The 22,017-nt window shown below is 39.8% G+C and overlaps 1 protein-coding gene across 5 annotated transcripts in view; it reads right to left on the reverse strand.

Moving 5' to 3' along the window:
* FOXP4 (forkhead box P4) overlaps window positions 1-22,017 on the reverse strand; it is a 159,247-nt gene that overhangs the window by 121,196 nt on the left and 16,034 nt on the right. For 2 of the 5 annotated variants that reach the window (XM_081865384.1, XM_081865380.1), the window contains exon 1: window positions 8,195-8,329. The exons of 2 other annotated variants lie outside the window; for them this stretch is intronic. The gene's annotated coding sequence lies outside the window, so the exon portion shown is untranslated. One more of the 5 variants, XM_081865382.1, reaches the window with a different exon arrangement.

Here is a 22,017-nt window from a genome sequence, read left to right on the forward strand (position 1 = left end):
TTAAGAACGCACTATTGTCATGTTTTCAAGCTTTTCTCTGCAACCAGAAAAGCTAGGAGTTTGTTTTAAACATAAAGTGAAAGCAGATTCTAATACTGATTCATGTTACTTTAGCAGTATACTACAAATAGTTATATCAGTGTAAAGGAGGAAATACCAATTATTTTAAAGCTTTTCTCTGCAACCAGAAAAGCTAGGAGTTTGTTTTAAACATAAAGTGAAAGCAGATTCTAATATTGATTCATGTTACTTTAGCAGTATACTACAAATAGTTATATCAGCGTAAAGGAGGAAATACCAATTATTTTAAACTGGTAACACCAATTCTGTTAAGACCAATGGGCAGAGTTTTGCTATCCCAATTCTATATGGCAGTGCCATTTCAGCTTAATAAATCTATCTACAATTGACGTAAGACTAAAACAAAATGGCTAAAACGCAACAGACACACTAGGGTGTCTTGTTTTAATTTTGTCTCTTGATAAAGAAAACAAGCTGCCAAGCCAGCAAAGAAGTGAAGAAGAAAAAAAACATTAACTGGGACTGATCAGAGAAGCGGTCAGCAAGTTTGAAAGCGGAAGAGGAGCAGCAAAAAAGGGATATTTCTTTTTTCTACCTTTTCTTTCCTATGCATGGTTCCCCCCTCCCTTTTTTTGGCACGATAGACCGACAAACTGGGAACAACATAATTGCTGAAATGTGGCGTGTAATAATAGCTATTCAGAAGCTGATCATTCATATTAAACAGGGTGAAGCAAGCTTCTCATTTGCATGTTTGAGATTATATGCATTTCAAAAGTCATTTCCGCAGGGTGTATGAATGACATTAATTCCCATGTGGAGTTGTCGACTCTCTCCTGTAGTCCCTCACACTATCAAACACACACACACACACACACACACACAATGACATACTTGTAGCTGCAGGAGAATTCAAGGGCACAGAGATTACTGCATTTTTGGTTTTGTTGAAAATATACATGTTTCAGGCTAGTGATACTAGGACACAGGATAGTAGGGCATTGGAGAAACAGCATTCTGAGACAAAGGCTGTTGAACTTGGACTGTAGGAGTTGCAAAGTTAGCAGCAAAACAGAGATACAATTCAGCTTTTAGTCACATGCTAACTATACAAAGCTGTTGACAGTGCTTTCCAACATGCATCTTCCTACTTCACAGGGACACAAACTCTATTTTCAGCAAATAAGTTGTTCAAAATGTGAAAAAGAACTTGGTTTTCAAAATCTCAACCACACTTAAAAAAAAAAAGTAATCCTAGCTGTACACATTATCAGTATTACCTACATTGTGAGTGCTGCTCAGACCTTCATAGTCCAATAAGATTCCTTTCCCCTTCCCTTTTAAAATTCCTGCTATATTTTCTTTCAATTTATCAACTCCCTCCATCAAATCAGTGCCTCTGAAGCTTTTTTATTCTGTAGAAAAATTATACACTGCTTTTTCACTCCACAAAAGGAGTTGCTTGAAATGGCTTATAAAAATAAAAGTAAGAATAAATTCCTAATTAAACCATAAAAACACAAAGTTATGAAGCTAAAAACAGCATCTAAAGCAAACATAAAGAGCAGCACAACCACAAAAGCAGCTACAGAATCTTGTTTCAAAAAGAACATTTCGATCACTGGTGGGCAAAAAGTATGATTGTATATTGTTTTGTTTCAATTTATATATACGGTGTGAGCACATGTGAAGGCCGTTAATACGAACACCAGAAGCTGCTGTATAGCAAATCATCATGCAAACCTCCCTGCCGCCTCACACCCTCCTCCTCCTGGTAAGCAAGAGAGACCCATCTGCTAGAATGGTTGCATAGAAGCTGCACTCCACTAGGCAAGTCACTTCTGCCATTGGCGCATCTAGCTCAGCATTGTCTCCACTGACTGGCAGTAGCTGTCCAGGGTTTAAGACAAGAGTACTTCCCAGCATCACCTGGTAATTCTGGTAACTGACTTCCTGCAATCAATACATGTGCTCTGCCACTGAGCTATAGCCTCTCCCTCTTTACCCAAGGATAAAAACATTTAGAACTAAAAGCGGGAGAGCCATTTTTAAATCACATGAACATTTTCGCCAGCATAGGCTTTGCTATTACAAGCGTGGGAACACAAAAGTAGATTTTAATCTTATACATGACGCATAGAAACAACATGAATCAATCTCCTTCAACTTGCCATTCCCCTCCATTACATCTTTGTTCAGCAGGCAATCCTAGCCACTTAAAGAAAAAAGACAGAGAAAAACATGCAGCTTGCTCCAAAACATCATGAGTTTGTATAACTGGTCAGGAGGCAGGGTGGAGTAGAATCACAGAATTCTAGAGTTGGAAAGGTTGCTGAGGATCATGTACACCAATACCCCGCAACGCAGGAATATGCAGCAGTCCCAAACGGGGATCAAACCTGCAACCTTGGCGTTATCAGCACTGCGCTCTAACCAGGTCCATTCTGTTTACCTACAGTTCTTTTCTAGCATTTCTCCATAGCTTAGGTACACTTAAATCAAACCAATTATAATAGGTCAACTGTACATATTAGTTTTATAGGTATAGATAAATGTTTGCAGATGAAAAAAACATAACAGAAAACATGCTACATGAATCATGCAGTTATGAATTGTGTTTATCTACACCATGATACTTTGTATACAGAAGGGAGTATCTCTTCCAAGAGAGTGGTACTTGCCATGACAAAAGTATACATTATCTAACTGATTGTATGCTTGAAAGTTTATACTGTATTGTATTGTATGTTGCCTAGCAGTTCGCTGCATGAAGTGACTGATAAATATAAACAACTAAGTAACTTTTTAAAATAAAAACAAAGTAGTCTTTTCTTCCTCAAAAGTATTCATCCATCCATCCATTCATTCATGCAGTTAGCAGATTCAAATGCAAATGCATACCATCAACTAACGTTTTATTGGGCAACACATGAAGTGTTCACACACGATGTGTTACAGGTGCTATGATACAGTATGGTTCCTGCTTTCCCTTGTCTGGATCCTATGCTCCTCTGACAATATTCGAATGAAGAACAAACTTGGGATGGTTTAAAATGGTTTACTTCTCCCTCTACCCACATCAACAGCATTTATATGAGTACATATAGAGAACAAGGCAAGGTACTTTTAGTGCCAAGTATGAAAATGCCTGGGATCTGCATGTGATGGTTTGGGAAGGCAGCATGGTTGGTAGTGGTGTCCAGTTAGAGCACCATCAAGAAAAAAAACCCCGATACAACTGCTGCAAAACAAAATCCCAGGCTTATCTTTATCTCTTCCCATTCATGCCCCAAGCAAATGCACTGGGTTACTCATTTAATTCTAGTCCTGCCTGTCTGAAAACTGCTATTGTGGTAGACGAAAAAAGAAAACAAGCCGAAGGCACTGAGAAATCCCAAACACACCAAGAACTGAACCATGAAGAAATACTATAGATTTGGGAAGGGACCACAGCTCAGCGGTAGAACCCATGCTATGTGTGCAGAAGGTCCTAGGCGGAATCCCTGACATCTCCTGCTTTGGCTTGGTTTTTAAAGGGATCAGGTAGCAGGTGATGTGAAAGACCTCGGCCTGAGACTCTGGAGAGCCACTGCCAGTCAACAGACAATATTGAGCTAGATGGATAAATAGTTGAGCTAGTATAAGTCAACTTCCTATGTTCCCATCTATCACAGAGGGCGATACATGGTTGCATAAGGCTTCAAAGCTCCAACCCACTATGATATGGGAGGAGAGTTTCACGATGAGATAAAGTATTTTAAAGTTAAACAGGTTCATGTTCCAAATACGTTTTCACATATTTTAGTAATAAATATTCAAGAGCCTACAGTTTATAGGGACTTCTAAGCAGTTTAGGAAAGCAGTTGTTCCCGTACTGTCCATAAAAATACGCACAGAAATACTGGAATGTAAGAGCTCTGGAAGTCTTGAAGTAGAAAGTATTTATTCTCCCCCATAGGTCTAGAAGAATATCCTGATGACCACACCACGTACAACCCTTGCACTGAACATGTTCATTGAAGCTCCAATGGGCTAAACACTATATTGAACTTTAAAGTTCAACTGTCACCAGCCATGCCAGAAAGTGGCTAAGCATTTCTGTACTCTGAAGAACAGTAACGTTCCAAAATGAGCCCATGCCACATGACACCCAGACATTCCTGTGATCCACAACTTGTACACCAGGTGTGTAAGATATAGGCAAGTGATACAATTTTATCAAAATCAAACTCCCACCAGTTTGCAAAACTATCAACATTCCCAACATATATGTCTTTCCTTGGTGGGGTGGTGTTTTTTTGTGTGTGTGCCCTTTTTACTGTTTTCCCCACTCTTAATCTTAATTCTTGAACTTTCGCTGCATGGGCGGTGGTGTTTGAGAGAAATAGATAGAATCAATTTTCATCCAAACCAGTGGGGGGGGGGTTCCTAGTTAAGTGAGAGTTTACTCTGCAAAGTGTTAGGGACAAAATGCTGTTTACAGTTTTAGAGGACTGTGTCAGATAGTTAACCCTCTACTGATATAGATTTTTAACACACAATGATTTGGAAAAAGTTTTAAATTATGGCTTTTAAAGACATTGGGTTCCCAGTGCTATTTGGACAACTATAGCCCCCAGAGGCTCAGTAAGGCCTGTGTCTCCTGCCCTAACGTGTCTAAGGGCTGGTTTGCGGGCTATAGTTTAAGAGTATACATCACAGAGCATACAGCTTGACTGACACATTTTAAATAGATGCATGCAGCAGCGCGACAGATGTGATTGCACAAGATGTGTACACTTTGAGCCTACATATTATTACTACACTCATAGCTCACTTTTCTTCCACAGAGCTCAAAATGGCATATCAATAGCACCTCCAAACTGTCAGCATTTTGCACGAAGGAGTCAAGCACATACCAAGAAATTTAGGTTTGTGCAATTAAAGTGGATTAAAGTGCTTTATTATCCCACCACAACAAATCCACTTTAAAAAAGAAACTGACTTTTGTGGTTAGGGAAGTGACAGGGAAATGCATTGAAAAGTGTGACATGAACAAATGGTCACTGCAAAGACGTATGAGTACACCACAAGCAAATCAGGATGAATGCTCATTGTTGTATGACCTCCCCACAAACAAATCAGAACCCCCAGATACAATGTAACTCCTGTGAAAGCAAATCTGGATGAATGATCAATAAATAGGTTGTCTGGAAGACCCCAAAGAATTCCCAGATAGTATCCCTAATCTACATGCTGAGAATACCCAGGCCTGCTTCAAGGCAACAAGTCTGTTGAATCACACGCCTTCAGACCACAACCCTGGCTATAGCCTCATAAGAACATAAAAGCTTGTTGGATCAGGCCCATCTAGTCCAGTATCCTGTACTCTCACAGTGGCCAACCAATGCCTGTGGGAAAACCTCGGTTCTGACAATCCTCTAAACAGCAATTTGGAAGGATTAGAAACATAACACTGGTTTCCTCCTCAATTTCCTGATTTGTTCTAACTATAGCTTGTCATGGCATTCAAATCAAGCAAACCATAGTTGCCAGATTTCAAAACCATGCTTAGAACAACCAGGAAATGGAGGAGAGAACCACTGCATTAGATGGAAGGAGTGAAGCCATGGTCTATTTCCAACCTTCGAATCACATTCTGAACGGGATATCTGAGCTAGACAATGGGAAAATATTTAGGCTGCAATTCTGTACCCATTTACTTGGGACTAAGCCCTAGAACGTGGGTGGCGCTGTGGGTTAAACCACAGAGCATAGGGCTTGCCAATCAGAAGGTCAGCGGTTCGAATCCCCGCGACGGGGTGAGCTCCTGTCGCTTAGTCCCTGCTCCTGCCAACGTAACAGTTCGAAAGCACGAAGTGCAAGTAGATAAATAGGTACCACTCCGGCGGGAAAGTAAATGGTGTTTCCATGTGCTGCTCTGGTTCACCAGAAGCAGCTTAGTCATGCTGGCCACATGACCCGGAAGCTGTACATCGGCTCCCTCGGCCAGTAAAGCGAGATGAGTGCTGCAACCCCAGAGTCGTCCGCGACTGGACCTAATGGTCAGGGGTCACTTTACCTTTAAGCCCTATGAACTCAGTTACTTCTCAGTAGACATGAATAGAATTGCACTCTTAGTCACGTCACACAATTGAGACAAATAATAATCATAGCAGTGAGTAACAAACTGACCCTAACATCAGCTCATGGCTTCAGATACATACTTAGAATAAAGTCAAGTACCTATTTCACTGATGTTAATGGTGAATAATAGAGGAGTATCTTCTACTTCACAACCACAATGCTTTTGCCCATTTGTTAGTACACTTAGATCATTACCAGTATGTAGTACTGGAATAAACCCTGATAGATGATATTTGCTTTTATATAAATGCTGCCTTCTGCCAGCCTTCTCGCTTGAGTTGAAGCACTGGTCCCCGAGTTCCTTATTTATACAATGGGAGCAGTATTCTAGTTTATTTTTGGGAGATGAGCAAGCCGACACTATCAGTAAAGGATTGAAGGAGTGTTAAGCCTGGCAATGATTTTTCCAGCATCAATATCAGGAGAATTTATTGCTAACTTATTAGAAACCTTGACAGGAGACTGAAAAATCACCAAACTATAAATTGTCAAAACCAGAAATGGATCCTTTAGTATAAACACAAACTCACACACAAATTTCTCTCAGCAACTGCTATTGCAAGCTAAACCATTTTACCTGCATTCAGAAGAAGGCATGTGGGTACAATCAAGAAGTACAAGCCCAACAATTTAGTCAGTCTCTCTGGCACGAGCTATCACAAATCACCACCCATGGAAATCTGGACAAGTAAGTGTATATGGCATATCAAAATGGCAGCCAATAAGAACTACCAACTGACTAGATTTTTAGTAGTCTTAAAGGGCCTGTTTGCAGTTAAAGCCTAGTCTCAGTGCCAAGCAAATTTTAAATTTAAATGAATACATAAGCAGTAAAGATACAGATGAGCAGTGGTGGTTTTTCAGTCTTTCTGGGAGAGGAAATACTGGCAACAACACCACATACAAGTTCATGCACAAATATAAAGAGCAGGGAGGTCAGACATTCATCCTTCAGTGATTAGTTAGTGTGACTGGATAACTAATTGCGATTCTTTTTGTCTGGAATCAAAATAATTTCATTCAACAATTGTCCACTGATTTCACTTTCCATATTTGTTTGTTTCAAAGTACACCTTTTATTTGGCAGCGAAAGGAGGTTAGGGAAAGAGGTAGACGAAAGAGACAGGCAACAGGAGTAAAGAGAGACCCAATACCATATGGCACATAGGCATATTAATTACTGCTGCTTTTTAATTAACAATTGCTTAATCTGAGCAGTAACATTTGCCTTGACATCTTTTGACTCTCTCCTAACCTGTGAAGTGCGCATGCCATGCCAAGTCATCAATTAATTTTTATTGACGTTTTCTTCCCTTAAACAGGCACAATACCAGGGTTTTCCAATTAACACCTCCACACTCTCTAATTAGTGCAATTAACAGACTGATGGATGCCCGGAGTTTCCCTGGGAGAGAGAGCACAGAGATCAGCTGGTTTTGCTGTATGGACAGATCTCTGACTGAGAGCAAGCACACGTAACAGCATATACATGCTATCTTCTAGAATTTTAAAATGAAGTATTTGCAGATCTAGGGGCAAGCTACGAGAGTTTTTTCTCTGTATTGGGAGAACTGTAGGTGTAATGCAGTGGTGTACATGTACAAAAACACAGAAATGTTTATCCTTAAAGCAGCACAAAGCTCATCAAAATGTTCAGCAACCCACGTACTGTATGCTCTTGTTACAGAGGTAGCTATATTATGACAGTGCTCTGAAGCAACTGTTTCAAATTGCAGTTTTACCATATACAAAAACTGTAAAGTTAGGTTCTCAAATATATTCTTCTCATAAAGTTTTTGACGCAGCAAGGAGTAAAAGCTTCACTTTCTCCTTTCACTTCTCGATCTCTTAAACTACAGAAGCAAAAAAAAAGAATCAGGCAGAAACCTTAATTTTTTCTTCTCCCAATATTCTGGTCCCACACACCTCAAGACAAGAGAGCTAAGCTAGTGTGATTGTAGCAACAGTCTGTAGATGCTCTTAACTGTCATTTCAACTCTGCACATACCTTACTAAAAGATTCCTTCTGCCAACATAAAATCATCACCTCACATCCGTCCGCTTTGCTCTTCTGAATGTTGGGTAAATAACTTCTCCTGCCAAGAATATACTTGTCACCGATAGCAACCAGAAACTCCATGGCCTCAAGTCTTCCCCCAATGAGCACCTTCAACTGTCATGGAACCTTCTGCCACCAAAGATTCTGCTCTCGCCACCTTTACACATTTGACCCCCGGCGTAAGTCACAGCAGATAAGACACCCACATGCTTCATCTGTGTCTGTGCCTTCCACCTCACTGCCAAGTAGCACTGAGTGGCAGGGAGAAAGCAAGGGCCCACAAGCACAACAGCAACACTCCAGAAGGCAGCAAAAACTCTGTATTTGCTTTCTACTTGGGAAGCAGGTGCACTTTCCAAAATGCTGAGATAGCCGAGGAGAATAGAGTGCACAACACTGTAAGAGACAGCAAGGCCTACTTAGATCTGTGAGTTAGAAACTGCTAGGAGCCAAACGGCTCTTGGGACGTGGGTTGTGGGCGCCAAAATAGAATGTACAGTCGCCATTTGGGGGGGGGAAGGTTCAGCAACACTTTTTATTTATTATTTTGATAAGCATGAACTAGTACACAATTCACATAACTGAGATTGTTAATATCACTTTAACAGAAATTATTAATACTGTACATGTTTAATTTAGTGTTTACAATAAAAATATTGGTACCATACTTTAGTTTTCAAAACACTCTACTATGTATTGCTAAACTCCTTAACATATTGTTTATCTTTAACATATACTTTGAGGCTTCAAGGCACAAACATTTTAGTAATCCTGGAGTGTCAGTCAAGCTCAAAACATGGCACCCAGACTTTTCAAGGTGCTCGCAAATGGAGAATCTTTAGGCGCAAAATGCACCTGGTGCCCTGCTAGTTTCGAACCCTGTCTGTGAGGGTCTATTTTTAAGCTTGGAAAAGAAAAGTCATCAGAAGATGAGAGGATTCACTTTGATTAGAAAAAAAACAAACCCTGGTTCTGTAAATAGTATATGGGCTAAAAAGGAGCAAATATCAATGTTGTCCAAACTTGAATGTCAAAAAGCAATCTGAAGAAGTGTGCATGAACACAAAGGCTTATATCAAGAACAAACTTAGTTGGTCTCGAAGGTGCTACTGGACAATTCTTTTATTTTTTTATATATGTCAAAAAGCAAGACATGCCACTCACTAGCTCCTCAGTGCACTCCACAGTTAAATCCAGGAAGTTCAAAACATGAAATGGTACAAGCAAGAGCTGTGCACTGCAAGTACAGTATAAGCCCTCCAGGGATCTCACTTAAAGCCCAAATTGTGTATAGTCAAAACACAATGGCAGTCCCACTCGCCATTGACCCAAAGTATTTTTTCCTGGATGCTCACCCCCCCCTTTTTTTAAATTGCCAAACACATAAAGCTGAATGAGCACATAAATTGTGAACTTACTATACGGTGGTAGTACAGCAAATTGTTGCATAGAAGTATGAAGGCCAAGCATGCACACAGCAGTAGGCAATATGTGCAAATATACAAACGTGTATGCATACACACATCCTTCCCCACTCCAGAAGCTATGACCAATCTGAGACGCATGAAGATTCCTTCCAGTACCAAAATATGAAGATTACACTGAAAATTCAATATGTAGCACATCACACTCCACATCAACAGCATTCTGTCTAGATTAAACAAACCCTAATCTCCAGGAAGCACAGGGAGAGAATATATTCTAAACCCTATTCACATACGTACCCTGTGTTTTGGACAATTCTCTGGCTTTCTTGCACCTTCTATCACATTCTAGCTGAAAAAGGAGGCCGAACAAAATTTTTAACTTCTGGCACTGAGCTGGCAGGAGCTTATTTTTGGTTGAAAGTCGGAACATACTCTTGTCATATTTTAATAACCACAGTCTTAGAGATCCAAATTCATACAGCTTCAGGGCAATTCCCATTCAGTTCCAAACTCTGAAAGTTCAGCCCCTCCCAACATTCAACCAAACCGGTTTGCCCAATTCATTCTTTCAGGCTTCAGAACTACCAAGAAAATAAGAGACTAAGGCCAGACATAGCACTCAGTTTACCACCCAAAAGGTCTTCTCCCCAAGTTGTGCCTGCCAGGATTCAAATCCACCAGCATGCAGCTACTCTTTGCCAAAGGTTAGCAGAAGTAGCTAAATGAAATACTTAATTCTTTCATTTAAGTTTGTAAATATTTTTTATTTTATTAATTTCATAAAATTTATATGCCATTCACTTTAAAAAAATCAAAACAGTTGACAAAAGGAAAAACAGTACAATAAAAAACCATACATATTGTTTTAAAGAAGTGGAGATGCCAACATGTTCAACAGGTTGGTACAACAGTCAATCCTTTCCTAGCAAAGTCCTGTAAATTTCCCCAAGTCTGTTTGGCCCTCCTTAAGAATAGAATCTGTTGCCTGTAATCTGGCAAAAGATCACAAAAAAGTAATGGAAAGGAAATGCTTTATGAACCCAGGAAGATGAACCCTATGCAAAGAGGGTGGGGTGATGAACAGACTTGCCCCAACTATCCTAACTAGCAACTTAATATTATTAATTTACCTAAACATTTCTACATCATCCTTTACTGTACTTGAATTTTACAAGCAAAAAAATACGTTAAAAACAAACCAAAGTTTACAACAGACTAAGATACTTGGGTAAATAAAAACATTTTTTCCAGGCACCAGGAACACTGAAATGTATGCATCAAGTGTGCCTCTTTGGGGGGGGGGGCATTCCATAGGCATAACGCCACTATTGAGAAGCCTCTGTCTCTTGAGGTCAAATAATGTCTCTCTGATAAAGGAGGTACATGGACAAGGGCCTCAGCAGATCTTAACATGCAGGCAAGTTGGTACTGAAAGAGATGCTCCTTCAGGCATAAGAGATGCCACAAACAACACTATTTCATGCCTAGAGTTTTGTTTTTCTGCTTATTTTATACTCAGCATTCAGCAAATGATCTGGATATATCTGAGGCTAAAGCTAAGTAGCTGGGAAACCGAACAGTCTTTTTTTAAAAAAAAAATATTATCAAGTACTGTTGCACCGAGAACAGTGATTTTCTAGGCCACCTTATAAAGGTTATTTCACAGAATTCTTTCTGTCCTCCAACTGCCAAGGAGAAACGTGTCACACAGGAAGCTGCCCTAAGCCTCATGGCTCATCACCCATGTCAAAACCCCGAAGTCTACATACTGCACCATACTACTTGATACTTTGAATTCCAGGGTCTGTGGAGACTTATACAAGGTGTAGAAAGGAAGGAAGCAATACCTCCTTGCCAACTGGCCAAGCCTCCCTAGGACCACTTCAGAATGCTACAACTTGGCCTTTAGATTGACTAAGCAACACTAGTGCTAGCCAGGAATGAGTTTGCACAGCTATCTGAAGGATAAAGTATTTTCTCTCACAAACCTTTACTCACATTTAGTCTTTGCTTAAACATGTGAAGAGTTGAACGATATTCCTCCCCAAGTGTGGGTAATAGGAAGTCTTTAGAAAACAGCTCTTAATCTTAAAAGGCTTTGGGTTCAGGAGGAGAAGAAGAACCTAGGATTGCTCAGAGTGGCTTTTTACCCTTTAATTAACACACAAACACATGGAAATGTGGAAAGGGATTAGAAAATAAAATCTGCAAGAGCTAAAATGAATTTAAAGCATTACAGTAAATTAGAAGAGATTTAAGGAAGCAAGGATTGGCTTAGTCCAGGTACCCCTTTTAATGGGATCACACCTATGGATGCTTTCATCTACTACTTTCATCTAGCTAAAAAGCAACTTTTTATTTTGGAGTAAGTCACTTTTGAGCCCACCCCATGCACTAATAGTCATTAAAAGAACCTGACAACTTCCCTTCAATGTCCCATGCTCTTGCACTTCATACTTTTCTATAGTCTAGTGTTGCTTCTAGTGTTGACATTCATTAGTGAACTCACAATGCAAAACAATTACAGATAGGTAGCCGTGTTGGTCTGCCATAGTCAAAACAAAATAAAAAAATTCATTCCAGTAGCATCTTAAAGACCAACTAAGTTAGTTCTTGGTATGAGCTTTCGTGTGCATGCACACTTCTTCAGATACCAAGAAGAAGAAGAAGTGTGCATGCACACGAAAGCTCATACCAAGAACTAACTTAGTTGGTCTTTAAGGTGCTACTGGAAGGAGTTTTTTTATAATGCAAAACAATGTGAAACCCTGTCCAGATTCTGTTGTTTCCAAGTTTTTCCTATTTCTCCAAATCCTTGACTCTGAAGAGGAGTTGAAAATAATTCTATGGCAGTTGTCTCACTGAAGCTGGAGCCAGGGAGAAGTTGCATAGACTTACATTTCTTAGAGTCTCCTTTCTCCTACGTCATAAAAAAGTGAGAATTGTAGACATTTGCATTGTACAACTGGGGACTCTATTTTTGACAAAGGAAATAACATTTGAATGTCCAGTCCAGGGGACTAAATGGATTACAAGACCAGCAAGACTATGTGCAGCAGGTACAGTATATACAAGATAATGAAAAATTTCACAGGAGGTGCTCAACTGGTGGGAATGAAGATGAATTGGTAAAGGATCTATGGGCCTCTAATACAGCCTAGAACAGCCTTTGCATATCCATCATTTTAAGCAAAACTTAGCACTTCGATAGGGGACCACATAGTTAACAATGAGCAGGAATTGGCCTCTCCAATACAGTCACTTGCCTTCCCCTAGAAGGGCCATAGGTCAATATTCCATGTAGAAGGTCCCATGTACAATCCATGGTATCTCCAGATACAGCTAAAAAAGATTCTGCCTGAAACCCTGAAGAGCCACTGCCAGTTGATCTATAGAATATAGATCTTAACAAACCAATGATCTGACTTGATACAAGGTCACTTCCTATGTGCCTTTCATCAGAATGGGTGGGGGGGGGGGAATAGCCAACTTTTAAATCCTTCCATAGTAGCAGAGTTTCTTCCGCCATTATTATCCTATATGAGATGCCAAGGCTAGAACTGGAAGCCTTCATCTCTTCTGCGGAGAGGAGTGACTGGGTGAGGCAACCGGCCTGCTTTCGCTGCCTTCAGCGACTGAAAAAGTGCCAGGCGTTGGCATCCTGGTTTCACCCACTGCTTGCTTTCTGCTGAGCTCTTGAAAAGATTAAAAAAAGAGCCCCACTCCATCTCATTAAGAAAGTAAACACAAGAGCCATCTAAGTGTCTAATTAAGCTTCTAATTAGTCCCTGCTTGTTACTAATGCAAATTAGATTACGCCGCTTAACTACAGCATGTCCACAACACCCTTGTTAATTGCGGCCTTTTGAAATTAAATTACTCCCTAATTAGCATATCAAAGCCATTGATTCGAAGCCAGGAAAGATGAGGGCAGAAGGAAGCTGAACGCCAAGTTTTGTTAATCAGGGACGACTAATTAAATAGTGACGTTGCACACACAGGGGCTCCTGCCTTACTGTTTGGGAGACTCAGGAAACCATGTGTGTGTGTGTGTGACTGGGTCTAAGCGAGGGTAACAGAACCTTCCTCACTGTGTCACCCTGAAAGGTTTCAAAAAGGAGGAGGGCATAGAGAAGAGGCTACTGCTTGCCAGCACTAATCTGTTCAGAGATGGCAACTGAATTTTTAAACTTTTGTTCTGTTGCCACCGGGAAGGCTATTTCATGCTATAAGAAAAAATGCATGTTTCCAACATGACTGCTCTTATAAAAGACATCCTCAAAATATAATTGTGCGTATGCAGTGTCTCTGGACTTGCATGCCAATAACTCTAGCCAATACTTTCCTCTGTTTTTAGAATGAATCTGGTCATTCCCAACTTCTGGCACCCCAAAACAACTGTAGTCCTCTATCAAACCAATTAAGGCAACCTAGGTTTACCACCAAGTTCACACCAGATGCATTTTAGGCATACACCTAAGAATGGGATTTAAAAAGCCAAAGAACATTTAAGAGTTCAGATCCGAGTTTTCCAAATTTTCCATCATATCATATAACCCCCCTAGTTTATACCAAACTATACATAAAAAGTGATACAGAACAAAAAGGTCTTGCTTTTAATCAAGTACAAACCACAATGAGGATAGATTACCAGATTTTAGGAAAGTGATTATAACCAGCAGCCCTGCAAAGAACAAAATCCTGTTGCCTCTTACAGACTAACAGATGTATTGCAGTGCAAGTATTTGTGAACTACAGTCCACTTCAATAGATACCTGAAGCATGATCCTCAACTGACGATAAGGCTACGGAGGCTTGAGGGTGGGAGACGGGAGACGAGGCATGTAAATAGCAAGGTCAGAAGTGTATGAAATGCAAAGAGATATATCCTGTGACATTTGTGTGGAAAGCTCAAATGTATGTAAGATATACAGAGTGGCCTCTCTTATTCCCAAGAAAAGAGCAAGAGAACTATTAAGTACTGTTACAGCCTCACCTGTTATTTTAGGGGCTTTTCGCAAGGTAAAAAGGGGGAGCAATCCAGAGACAGGGCAAGAGGTTGCCTAGGATAAGACACCTTTGTGTATCCTTGGTATACATTCTGGAAGTCCAGGATGGTTGACATGCGATCTGGGGTAAAATGTACTACCCCACTGCCTCTGAAGGAGTGGAGTCCCTGAATACTCTTAGTAAAATGGAAGTGGGGAAAAGAAAAAGAGCTATGTTTCTGAAGGACAATCATTCAGACACCATTTTCTTGTTAAATATTTTCTGCATGTGCAAATTAACTTATATTCACATCAATACCAAAATATGCACAATGCAGTTCTTAAGGACTAGATATTTCTCCACTCGCTTGGCAAACCCAAGTGATAATAAGTACCAATTGTCACTGCAGGTACAAGCCAGACTAAGAGTGAAATATTCAAGTGTGGCTTATAGGAAAGGATACTATGAATCTATAAACTAGATTTTTGTATATATAAAAAATAACACCTATTTTTTGCAACCCAGGCTTGTAATCGAAATCATATAAATTGTATGACTTTTCAACAACTAAGGCTCAGAGCTATGTATGCCAACCTTGAGAATATGTACCACTGAACATGCAGGGTTTAAAGCTGTTTTTCCATAACAATATTTTTTAAAAATGAGATTCATCCTATGCATGCATCCCTCTGCTTTCAATGCTTATTTCCAATAAACATATATGGGATTTCAGGCTATCATGCAAAGGCCAAACCTACAGTGGTAAGAATTTAGTCACTGAAAATGGACCTCTTCTGTTATTTCCCATCAACAACTTTCACACATGCACAAAAAAGTGAGAGGGCAAATGAAATTTCTAGTTTCATGTGAACAAACCTTACATTTCATTCAGCATTAGAAAACTAAGGTGACGCGTACTGACATAAGTTATTCAAAATATGCTGGAAAATGTATTACTTGAGCGTGTGGTTTTTTGTGGAATAAAAAAAAGGACTTAAAATATCTAAATGAGAATGTACTTTGAAGTTGTAAGAAGGAGCACACCATCCAATATCAACCTTGCCCGCTCTAGAAAGGTTTCCACTACTACAGCTACTTGACTTAGTGCATGGTAGGGGGAAGTTGGATTGCTCTGGAAGACTGCAATCTTAAACCCTCTTGCCTAGGAGTAAGCTCTATTGAACTCAGTGGGACTTACATCAGAGTAAACAAGTATAGGGCTCTAATGTACATCTTTCAAACTTGATGTATATTAAGTCACAATAGAAGCGAAAAGTGAACCAATCCGGAACAAATATTGTAATATTTTTCTATCTTAAATATAGTTTACCTAATTCCCAATCTGTCAAGAAAATATATTGAATGTTGGGGGAGCCACTGTGGTATTTTAAATAATGTGCTTGGGTTTCCTTATTCAGCCATCAAGTTCACTCAGAGGCCTGATATAGATCACAGTATTTTACAGGGTAGTTGGGAGAATAAAATGGGAAATCCATTGCAGGAAGGGGGGGGGGGATCAGAAGTCATCTCCACAACAGTGTTCAAAATTCGCCAGGCACCAGGTTCATTTGGTTTCAAGTGGCTATTGGCCACTTGAAACCAAGCGAAGATGCCCAGGTGTCAGGATGGTACCTGATGTCTCCAGCCCTCTGGAAGTGCATGCCTGGAGATCCTTGGATGTGGACTGTTTTCACACACTAACAACACATCCCGCAGAATTCTATCTGTTATATTTTATCTGCGCAATCACAATTAATTTCAGGAAGCAAAAAGTCTTATTGGAAAAGATGGCTTTTGAGCTGTCTGGCCCCAAAATAGCAACTAGGCATGCCGTTTTGGTGACTGTTAACACTGGTTTAAGGAGCCATTTGGTGCCTAGCTTATATATCTGAGTTTCTAACGCTGCTCCACAATGAACTGCACTGTGAACTTCCATAACCAATAGAAGTATCAGGGTAAGCATAGGAGGCTGCAACTAAAATAACAAGCTTCTAAGGGTAGCATAAAAGCAGGACTGTTGAAGCATTTTATAGTATAAAGTTCAATTTATGCTCTGCAAGACCAACACCTAACCTGAAGTTCTATCATCATACACACCCCTGAGCTGTTCCACGAAGATCATCTTTGGTACAGGAGATGACCAACTAACCATGCTGTTCTGCTTAGTAGAAAAATACATTTCAATATAGAAACCTTGAAAGCATCACTTTCCCAAAGGGCCCAGAGATTTCCAAGTCAATCAGTGATGATGAAACTAAGAAGAGGGATACATACACCTTCCAACTTTTTTCCTTTGCATAACTATAATACATGAAGCTGCTGTCATAGTGCAGAATCTACTTAACAAAATTAAGAAATCAGTAATTCAAGGGATACACACAATAGTAGCAGCTCAGTTATCACTTTATATCTAACACACCAAGCTAGGTAGTGTTTTTATGTTCAGGTTCACAACTAACTGGAGCATAATATTGACCACGATTTAATTATGACTTGATATTTCTCCTCCTACCCCTTGATGGTTTAGAACAAGCAAGTGACAAAACACAGCCTACAGAGTGTAAATGGGTCTTGAACATTTTTGCGAGCCCTTGAAAAGATAAGCTTGAAATCAAAATAGCAAAGTGCATTGTAGGCTCAGAAATTGGTGAAAAAGTAAAAAGCCCAGCATCATTAGTGGTAGAACACATAGTTAGCATGCAAAATGTGCTTTGTTCAATCCCCAACTGAGCTAAATGGTCTACCCCTTCGACAATACTAGGTTCAACCAAAGGTAACCCTTGGGTAATTATTAATTATGCTCCAAAACATTTCATTTATTTGAGGTCCAAACTATTTTATGGCTTTTGCTGTGCTACCATCAGGTTCTCACATTTGGGGATTTTTTTGTAGTTTCTATTAGTAATAGGCCAACCAGCTAAGGAATGGAGTCAGTGGCACATGCCTGGTTTCCAACTAGTTTTATTTTTAAACCTTATGTCAATTATAGTTGGCAAATCTGTTAGCACTTTTAAGTTGCATATGCTTAAATATATTCATCCTAATAATAATAGTTTCCTACTTTCATTCTGAAAGAGGAATTGCATCGACCGCCATATTCACATAAATAAGAATCATGCCAATTACACATTAACCTGCAAAATTACTTGCTATGCAAAACTGGACTCCAGTGGAGTTTTCTTAAATGTGCATATGGTTTAATTTATAAAATTTCATTCACTTTTGCCGAATCAGTAGCTCTGTCTGTAGGGGAAGCCATTTCTGCATGACAAGTCTATGCTCTCAGCTGCGACTGTCGTTAATCAGAAACACTACCATTTCTCAACAACAGTTGTATAAAAACAGCTATGAAAGGACCAAACTAAGCAGAGAAGCTAGGTGAGATAGCCATTAAACAGATTTGCTGGTAAGTTTACATTGTTGTCTTCCATGATTATCATTTTATATCCAGACAGATGGACAGATAGGGCAAAAAACTTTAATTTCAAAATACTTCTGTATAGTCTAATCACTAGAGGGATCCCAGTCTGAGGAAGAACACTGCAGGATTGAAAAGAGTAGCCATAAGGTGAATGATACATACAAGTTTATACCCTTGCCAGGTCTGTGAGAACACTTAAGTACCATTAACAGGAGTGGCCTTTCTAAAGCAATGGAGATTGAGGAAGTGAAAAATTTGTTCTCTACTGCTCATGCTATTCTGTTGCAATCTAAAATTTGCTCCATCCATCTATTCATGATCATGTTATAGAACTAGGGAGACATAGAGTTTGAATAACTCTGCAGTTTCAGTGTAATGCAGAAAAGAGAAAAACACTTCAAGATATAGTTTATTTAAATAATTTTTAAAGAAATAATAAAAAAAGCTTGTGCGAATAAGTCAGTACCTTTGATTGCCAGCTTTTTGTTTAAGAAAGCAGAAAAGGGGACAAAGAGTTGAGAAGTTAATAAAGTGGGGAAAGAAGTCTATTCATATTGAAGGAGTCTGTCTCGTCTCGTGGGAAGAACCGAAATTTACAACAAAAAAATTACTTCAGCAGAGAAAAGAAGCAGGTTTAAGTGAAGGTGCTCTACGTTTTTAATTGAAAGGGAGAGTCAAATGAAATATCCAATATCCCCATTTGAAAGAGAATGAAAACCCAGCTACATTGGCAAGAAATTGCTAAAGCACTATTTTTTTCCTGAAGTCTTCTTAGGAAGTAGAAGGAAGAGGAGGTTTTCCTTTCTATACAGTATATGAAGACACCCCAAGAAAGGCGGGGGCAGAAAAAAGTTTTATTCATTTATTTTATATAAGAAGAGTAAGATAATAAAAGAAAGTTTTATAATGTCACAGTTTGGAAGAAGCAGTAGTGGGGGGGGGGAGAGACTGTGTTTTAAAAAAGCAGCTAAGAACAGAAGGACTAGCTCTAACCACCCGCTGCACAAGCCTCCTTCCCAACGAGATTCAATTAATTGATAACAAGAGGCATCAAATTAATTTTTCAAGGATGTTAGATTTTGATGAAGGAAAAAATCTCTCTGATTTTAATCGGGGCGGCGTTTAAAAGGCATAAATGAATATCCCTTTCTAATCATCTGAGGCGCCGAGGAAGCGCCAAGCGGTTAACGTGCAAATTCAAACCGTTTAATTAGGGGGGGCAGGGAGGAGGCAGCATGGGGAAGGAAAACAGTTTCTCTTTTAAGAAGCTTTTATGAAGAAATTGTTTTTTTATTTTTAAAAAAACCCTCTCGCCATTATGTACTTGTGCAACACGCAAAATTTCGGCTTGGGACAAAGTCAGGAGTTTTACTCTCGAATAGAGATAATTTCCCATCACAACCTAATTAAACAGAAAAGAAAATACAAAAAATGGAAAAAAATTTCAGCTGTGGATGAAAAAAGAAAATGAATGGAATTGCAACTCTTAGCCACACTATGCCCTCAGTGTTTCCTGCTACTGGAAACCTACCTTACACACTTGCACATGGATAAAAGTGTGCAGGAAATAAAGGAAACATGCACAACACACAAAATTAAAGTAATGAAAGGAAGCCTCAACTCCCACCTTGATTTGCGTGTTTACATTTTTACAGGATTGCGAGGCTCTGAATGACTTTGCTGCTCTGCAAGCAGGGATTTAGCTCATAGAAAGCTCATGCGAATTCACCAGCGGAAGACATCAAATACAGCTCGTTTGCATATACTGTGTCCAGTCTCCTTCATTCATAGCTTATACAAGAGAAGTCATTACCAGTCATGGGACAAATTTACACCTCAACAAGATTTTCAGATAGCGCCCCCCCCCCCAATTTTCACATTTGGTCTTACACTTAGTAAAAGGTTTAATATGTGAATTAAAACATACTGCCCCACCATGTAGCAAGAAAGTCAAATGTGTGGGGGGGGGGTTAGTTGTCATCTCAAGCATTAGCTACCATATTTTTTGCACCATAACACTCACTTTTTTCCTCCTAGAAAGTAAGGGAAAATGTCTGTGCGTGTTATGGAGCAAATGCCTGCGGGTGGTGGTGGGGATCTGCTGCAGTCGTGAGCAGAGGATCCATGGTTCCCCTTCCTTCCCTCCTCCGTGGTTACAAAGCATGGATCCACATGGATCCTCAGGATTTTTGCATTGGGCTACTCCAAACTCACTGTCAGATCACATGTCTTTGGCCACAGCATGAACCACAAAAATCATATATCCACTATTTCGTTTAGAATATTTTTTTTCTTGTTTTCCTCCTCTAAAAACTACGTGCGTGTTATGGTCTGGTGCGTGTTATAGAGCGAAAAATACGGTACATACAGCTAATGGCTTAATCACCAATTCAGAACCAGACAAAAGCATTTCTGGCCCTACTAAGCCTGTGTGTGTGTGTGTGTGTGTGTGTGTGTGTGTGTGTGTGTAAGAGACACAGCTTTCCAGTTGTTGTTTTCTTTGCTCCTAGAGACAATGAGAAGTCTGTCTGCCCAGCTACCTATAAATTGCAAGCACCAGAAATATCCACAGGTACATTGGCAATATTCAGATGAGTGATCAGTTGGGGATGCTTAATAAAGAAACTATGGCTCAGCCCACATATTCTAAGCTTCTAAGCCAGTTGCTTCTGCTGAAACTACAGTGGACGCTCAGGTTGCGAATGGGATCCGTGCGGGATGCATGTTCGCAACCCGCAGCAGCATGTCTGCACACGCGTGGGTTGCGATTCGGTGCTTCTGCACATGCGCAACCACCGAAACCCGGAAGTAACCTGTTCCAGTACTCCGGGGTTTCGGCGGGTCCCTAACTCAAAAAAACGTAACCTGAAGCATCTGTAACCCAAGGTATGACTGTATTGTCGAATAACCCCAAACATCAGATGCAAGAAGAAGCAGGCCAAGGAACAAGCTCTCATATACAAGTGTTCATTTAAACTGCTGGTTTAAATTTAAGCTGCTGGTTTAAATGAGGGAGAAGGCCTTCTCCATGATGGCAGCATGGGTTTGGAACTTTATGCCAGTGCATCTGAGACAGGCTTCAAGTTTTTCAAAAGCTTTAAAGACATCTCTTTTCTGACTAGTCCAGTCTTGAACCGAGAGTTCCTAGTTGAGATTCCTGCATTGCAGCAGAGTTGGACTAGAATGACCCCTGGGGCCCTTCCAACTATACAATTCTATTTTTCTAGTGCTGTAAAAGTGCTTAATTGGCCAGCTGAGCATATTTTTTTTTGTTTTGTTTTTGAACACTGTATATATTTTGCAAACTTTTACAGTTGATATTTTGTAAACATTTCCTACTTCAAGCCACTGTGGATGGGCATCGTCCAGAAAGAAATACCCTAAATGAGTAAAAATACAGTAAAATTTGAAACACACCCCCCCCCACTGCAACCACACTTTCTTCGGAAGGCAAGAATCTGTCTTAAACAAGACTTTAATATATATTTTTTTAATCATGCAGGCATGCACTACAGAATCCAAGAAGTAAAAGGCATCACCGGCAACTTGTTAGGAGTTGTGTGAATCAACTTCCCTGATTCAAGTTCTGCCTTGTTTTATGAGAGTGAAGCATACCTCAGTCATACCACCAAGGTGGCTGCTGAAATACTACCATCATTTTGTACGTACTGTCAAAGAAAGAACAAGAAGATGCAGCATAACAAGTACTCAGATACGGAAAGTCTTACTCTAATTAAGCCCTTTACTCAACAGAAGCAGCAGTTTGCTGTCAATGAAAAAAAAAGCAACTGCTATCCTCAAGAAGATAGTGGAAATGGACCTTGGCCCAGTCCCAAACTGCTCTATGAAAATGTTTGTTCTGTTAAAACTGCTCCTATATCCTACAGATATGGTGCAGCTTATCAATTTTTTTTTTAACAATAAATAACTAATAAATCAGAATCAGTAAGTAGTACCAGCAGCCAGGAGACAAA

The sequence above is a fragment of the Podarcis erhardii genome (assembly GCF_964252035.2).
Source record: "Podarcis erhardii genome assembly, chromosome: 6".
In the NCBI taxonomy this organism is placed as follows: Eukaryota; Metazoa; Chordata; class Lepidosauria; order Squamata; family Lacertidae; genus Podarcis; species Podarcis erhardii.